Below are 6,631 nucleotides of genomic sequence, written 5' to 3' on the forward strand. Positions count from 1 at the left end.
GGTTCAAGCCTGGCCCCAGGCAAAAAAAAAACTTTTTTTTTTTTAAGTTTTTGGCCGAGGCTGGGTTTGAACCCATCAACTCTGGTATATGGGGCTGGCGCCCTACTCCTTGTGCCACAGGCACCGCCCAGAAATGCATTCTTAAAGCCAGACATGTGGGGTTTTTTTCCAATTCTCTAATTCAATATGATTTAATTATGAAAATACAGACAAAAGCTAGACATTCTAGGAAGTACTCAGTCCATTATCTCACACAGATCATTAGAAGTAAAACCAAGATAAATAATTTGGAGCTGAGATATTTGGGTTTAGGTATTCCAGAAGGCTCTTCCTAATCAACAAATCCAAATTATTTTTAATGAACATTTGATACAAGAATCCAATGTATCAGATCTCCTACAGGGCATTAAAAACACAAAAAAGAGGTTGGTTGGGGCAGAGCAAGATGGCAGATTAGAAATAGCTCCTTACTAGCCACTCAAAGTAAGATAGAGGAACTAGACTCCAGCCACCTCTGACGAGGGAACTTACACAGGGACATCACTCCCAGGGGACAGTGAAGCAGTAGTGGACTCCAGAAGTGGACAAGGAGGGCTGGAGCTGAGGAGAGCTGGAGCAGAAAGCAAGTGCTTGCCCGCGAGCAGGGGCTGCCAACCAGCACTCATGCGATCTAGGGAAGGAAAGGGCTGTCCTGCAGCTTATTGATTTTGGACTAAACAGCTCCAAGGGGCAGTTTAAACCGCTTAACGAGTGAGGGGACTCAGTGTCCAGTGGCCACGACTGAATCCTGGACAGTTTGGCTGCTAACTGGACAGCACCACTGTGGGAAGGCCGGGCGGGAGGAACAAGTCGCAGGGTCCTAGTGTATGGCTGGCTCTAATGTGCTTGCTGAACTCAGGCAACTATCCTTGGGGTGAGCCGAGCAGACTGTGTACCTCCAGGAAGGCCATGCTGTCAAGGGGCACTGTTTGACATGCATCCTAAGAAAGCTGGCAAGAGCTTTAGGACCCCAATCACGTGGAGACTAGATGCTGATTTACCAACCAACCCCTGATTGAGAGCAAATAAGTCAGGAAGACAGGACCCAATCTCCTCTGCAACTAGAAAGTGGCCTCCAGGCCTCATTTTATATACAGGAAAAGCAGCATGGTGGGTTCTCCATCTCCTAACACCACAGCGCCACCTGGTGTCCAATTTCTGCCATTTTTTGCTCCTATTCACAAGTTTCTTCCAAGGTTTTTTTTTCTCTCCTTGGTTTTTGTGGTCGTTTGTTGTTGTCTTTGTTTTTTGGGGGGGGGGGTCTGGTTGTATTTTTACTTTTTCATTTTTTTGAACAAAAATTAATCTTACATTCCACGAGGTATTCTTCCCCCACACCCAACCATTTAAAAATGCTACTGCCACCTTAGAGTTGAACAAAAAACAGGTGGCAGAACAGACCAGTTTGCCAACCCCCATCCTATTTATAGGGAGTTTGACATCATTCCAGGAGACTCTGTTCTATTTGATTAATATTTAAAAAGCTGAGACCATACTTTGCTTCCAACTGAATTATCTCTTCTTATTCTCTTGGTAATTTCTTCCACAGTTACTACTTCCGTTGTAGGTGATGAAATGTGTTAAGGCTCCACTTCAAGTGTTGGCACTGCTATGAGCATGGTCTCTCCCTTTACTGTAACTCAGAATTAAAACTTTTGATTCCTTTATATTCCAGTCTCAGGAGTGGTTTCCACTGTAGAATTTATCTGATGACAGTCTTATGCTTTCTAGTAGTGGCCTACAACCAGTCTCTAGCTTCTCCAGGAACACTGCAGGATGGATTTAGTTTAAACGTGTATTAAACCAAAAGGCATTCTCTCAAATGAGTTAAATGTATTTTATTTTTAAACAACCTATATGACATGTTTTTCCTTAAAAACAATGCCTCCACTCCAAATAAATCATGGTCAAAATAAATGAAGAGCTCAAGATGACATCAGTCCCATTTGTCTTAAGTCCTGGTATTCTGTGGATGACAAGCAGCAGCCAGTTATGATGACAGGTGATAGATCCAAAGTAATTGCCAAATTTGTTAACATTTTTCCATTTCTAAACCATCCTTAAAGAAAATCATATATGGGGTCACACCATCCTCACGGTAGTCCAGGAGAGCAACCATGCCATCTGGGTTCATGTTTTCACCAATAAAGAACTGGTAGTTTTTGAAATTAGCCAGGATGTGCTTGATTTGTTCTGCAGCCCCTGTCATAAAAGGTTTTACTCTTTCTGGTCTCTGTTGTTCAAGTTTGCCTTTGATTGACCTCATGTAATCCTTGATGCACTTCTTGTAGGCTTCTTTTGTGAAGCTGGTTTCCTGTAAGTGATGGTTCGTGACAATATGAACACAATGATAATCGTGCTTTCGGTACCTTCACCCTCAGGTCCTTCAGCGGAAGGACTTCCACCAGTGAGCGAGTCAGCAATGTTATCCTCTGTCCTACTGACCATCTTCCCCTCCACCTCCAGGCACAGGCCTTCCGCGATCTCTCGGATCTTGTAAATGTCGGAGAACATCCCATCGTGGGTAGATAATCATGATGGTGGCTGAAGGGAGATGGTGGCAGCGCCAGAGCTCGGAGTGAGCGTGGTGGAGCCAGAGCAGCGCTCAGGGGACCAGGAGTGGGCAGAAAAAGCTTCATTTTTACTTTCTTCAATAACAAGGGCTCCTCCATTTTTGTTATGGTTTTTCAGCCCCTATTATTCTTTCCTCCTTTTTTCTCAATTTTGGTAGACATTTTCTACTGTTCTCATCTTTCCCCACAAATTTCCCATATAATAGCTAAGATGTTCCTTTTTTTCTTTATTTTATATAATTGTCTTTTTTTTTTTTTTTTTTTTTTTTTTTATTTTTTTCGGAGGCTGGGTTCAAACCCACCACCTCCAGTATATGGGGCCGGTGCTCTACTCCTCTGAGCCACAGGTGCCACCTTATAATTGTCTTTTATATTATTTTTATCTGTTTTTTTCTTTGATCTGAGTGCTGAGGGATCATGGCTGGGGGGGATGGTGTCAAGGCATTGGTCTAGCTCAAGGATGTCACAAGCTCCAATCTAGGGTGTCTTGGCTTTGGCCTTTGGAAAGACGATATTGTAGGGTGACCAGATTTTAACATCGGTAAGGCAGGACAACATGGCCCGGGGGGGGGGGACGGACAGGGCAGGGGACGGGGCAGGGCAGAGCCTGACAACAATGCAAACTTCGATAAGCAGTTCTCGATAATCACTTCTCAGCAATTATTTGTTATTATTACAGTTTAACATTATAAAATTAATAAAAATAATATAAAACTCATATTCTGGTGAAATAGCCACATGGCAGCTGAAAACCGTATATTCCCTTCTTGTTTTCCCGCCCATGCATTCTTTCCAAAAATCGGGACTTTTTTAAAACACCATGGGACGTGGGACAAATTGTTAAAAAGTGGGACGTCTGGTCACCCTACAATATTGGCAGGTCTTCAATGTGACATACTGCAGGGGAGGGGGGGAGTCTTTTCTTTTTCTTCTATATTTGGCAGAGACAGAGTCTTGCTTTTACCAGGCCCACCCACCCTGGCCCCAAAAAGCTTAGATTTGCAGGTGTGGTGACAGCACCCTGCTAAACACCATTTCTCCTGTCACACTCTCTTTCTCTTCAATTATTGTCATTCACCCCATGTTCTTTTTTTCTTCTTTTCATCTTTTTTTTTCTTTCTCCTTCTTGCTCTTTATGCTTCTCCTTCTTTTGGCCTTATACCAAAAGGCCACTTCAACATCTAACCTCTTAGACAAGGTAATTTAATGTGAAGGAGGTAGTGATAAGGAAAAACTAGGGGGAGGAAGTGAAGAATAAAAAATCACGGCTCAGTGCCTGTGGCTCAAGTGGCTAAGGTGCCAGCCACATACACCTAAGGTGGTAGGTTCAAGTCCCCAGCCCGGGCCCACCAAACAACAATGATGGCTGCAACCAAAAAATGGCCAGGCCTTGTGGCAGGCGCCTGCAGTCCCAGCTACTTGGAAGGCTGAGGCAGGAGACTCACTTGAGCCCAGGAGTTGGAGGTTGCTGTGAGCTGTGATGCCAGGGCACTCTACCCAGGGGGACAGCTTGAGGCTCTGTCTCAAAAAAAAAAAAAAAAAAAAAAAAAAAAATAAAAAAAAAGGAGGAAAATTCTGGCAACATGAAAAACAAGAAGATACCAACAACCTCCACCACCCCCCTGGCCCCATCATGAGGCAGCTACTGCAGATAAGTCAGGAAGACAGGACCCAATCTCCTCTGCATCGTCTTCCATCCATAAAGAAGTAATGGAAAAAGACAGAAAGGGGATATAAAGTATGATGGTAAGACAATAAAGGGAATTGACAAGAAACTGAAAAAACAGAACCAATAAATGGATGAAAGATATAAAGAATATAGAAAGGATATGGCAGAACTTAAGGAATTAAAAGAGTTAATGGGTGAACTTAGAGATACAGTAGAAAGTATTAATAACAGATTAGACCATGGAGAAAAAAGACTCTCAGTGCTAGAGGATAAAGCTCTTGAGCTAACTCAGGTAGTTAAAGAGGTAGAAAAGAAGAGAGAGAAAGTACAATATTCACTCAGAGAATTATGGGACTTCCCAAAGCATTCAAACATACGAATTATAGAGCTCCCTAAAAGGGAAGAAGAATTTCCTAAAGGAATGAAAGCCCTACTGGAGGATATCATAAATGAAAATTCCCAAGTTTCACTAAAGATGCTGAAACATTCCTTTTTGAAGGATATTGAGCCCTGGGTTGCCTCAACACAAACAGAGCATCTCCAACACATTGTAACGAAACTGTTCAAAGTCCAGACAAAAGAAAAAATTTTGCAACCACCCAGTGTCATCACAGTGACAGCAGACTATTCAGCTGACACTTTCCAAGCCAAAAGAATAGTCATCTACTTTTAACCTTCTTAAACAAAATAATGTTCAGCTCAGAATTCTGTATCCTGCTAAACTAAGCTTCAAACTCAATGGAGAATATTCAAATCTTTTACTGATATGCAACATTGAAGAAATTCACGACAAGACCAGATCTACAGGAAATGTTAAGACCTATTCTCCACCCTGACAACCACAATGGACTACCACAAAATAAAGGACACCCAGAAACTAAAGGACAAAACCTAGCTTCCACAGTGGCGCAAAGGACAAAACTACATAACCGGTCTTTCACAAAATAAGATGAATAGAACTCTACCATATTTACCTTTTTCTCAATAAATGTCAAGATATTGAATTCCCCACCAAAGATGCTCAGGCTGGCCAATTGGATAAAAAAGGATAAGTCATCTATATGTTGTTTGCTGTCTCCAGGAAACATATCAATCCTCCAAGGACAAAACAAGAATCACGGTAAAGGGATGGAAAACAGTATTTCAGCATGGAAATCAGAAGAAAGGAGTTACAATCTTATTTTCAGATACAAGTGGATTTAAAGCAACTAAAGTTAAGAAAGATAAAGATGGTCACTTCATTCTGGTCAAAGGAACAATACAATAAAAGGAAATGTCAATTCTAAATATTTATGCACCCAACGTAAATGCTCTTAGATTTAAGAAACAGACCTTGATTGGTCTAAGCAATGTGAAATACTATAACACCATAACAACTAAAAACTTTAACACCACTCTGACAGAACTGGAAAAATCTGCTAAACAGAAACTAATCAAAGATACAAGGGACTTAAATGTGACCCTAGAACAAATGGGCTTAATAGTCATATACAGAACACACCACCCCAAAGCTAAAGAATGTATGTTCTTCTTCTTTTTTTCTCTTTTTTTTTTTGAGACAGAGTCTCACTATGTTGCCCTCAGTAGAGTGCTGTGGCATCACCACTCACAGCAACCTCAAACTCTTGGGCTTAAGGAATTCTCTTGCCTCAGCCTCCCAAGTAGCTGAGACTACAGGCACCCATCACAATACCTAGCTATTTTTTTTGTTGAAGTTGTCATTGCTGTTTTTAGCAGCCCCAGGCCCTGTTTGAACCCACCAACCCCAGTGTATGTGGCCAGTGTGGCCAATGCCCTAACCACTTAGCTACAGGCACCGAGCCAATATATGTTCTATTGGCCCATGGAACTTACTTAAAAATAGATCTTAACCTAGAATACAAATCAAACCTCAACAAAATTAAAAGAACTAAAATTATACCTGGACCAGATGGCTTTACACCACAACTCTATCAAAACTTCAAAGAAGAGCTACTCCCTATACTGCAGACACTGTTCCAAAACACTGAGAAGGAAGGACATCCCCAACATGCTCTATGAAGCAAACATCACCCTGATACAAAGACTAGGAAGGGACCCAAGTAAAAAGGAGGACTACAGACCAATTTCTCTAATAAATATGGATGCAAAAATATTCAACAAAACCTTAGCCAATAGATTATAGCTATACATTTAAAAAAACTATACATCACAATCAAGTCAGCTTAATCCCAGGGATACAAGGTTGTTTTAACAATATGCAAATCCATAAATATAACTCACCTATATATCAATAGAAGCAAAAACAAAGACCATATGATCCTTTCAATAGATGTAGAAAAAGCATTCAATAAAATTCAGCACCCTCTTC

At 41.3% G+C, this 6,631-nt stretch overlaps 1 protein-coding gene and 1 pseudogene across 2 annotated transcripts in view; both read right to left on the reverse strand.

Annotated features, from left to right (window-relative positions):
- CUNH14orf37 (chromosome unknown C14orf37 homolog) overlaps positions 1-6,631 on the reverse strand; it is a 128,155-nt gene that overhangs the window by 68,474 nt on the left and 53,050 nt on the right. The window lies entirely within an intron of this gene.
- LOC100960296 lies at positions 1,867-2,563 on the reverse strand (annotated as a pseudogene). The gene has a single exon (XR_154040.3). The product of XR_154040.3 is annotated as a translationally-controlled tumor protein pseudogene (transcript).

The sequence above is a fragment of the Otolemur garnettii genome, unplaced genomic scaffold (assembly GCF_000181295.1).
Source record: "Otolemur garnettii isolate 467f Iridium unplaced genomic scaffold, OtoGar3 scaffold00081, whole genome shotgun sequence".
NCBI classification, from domain to species: Eukaryota; Metazoa; Chordata; class Mammalia; order Primates; family Galagidae; genus Otolemur; species Otolemur garnettii.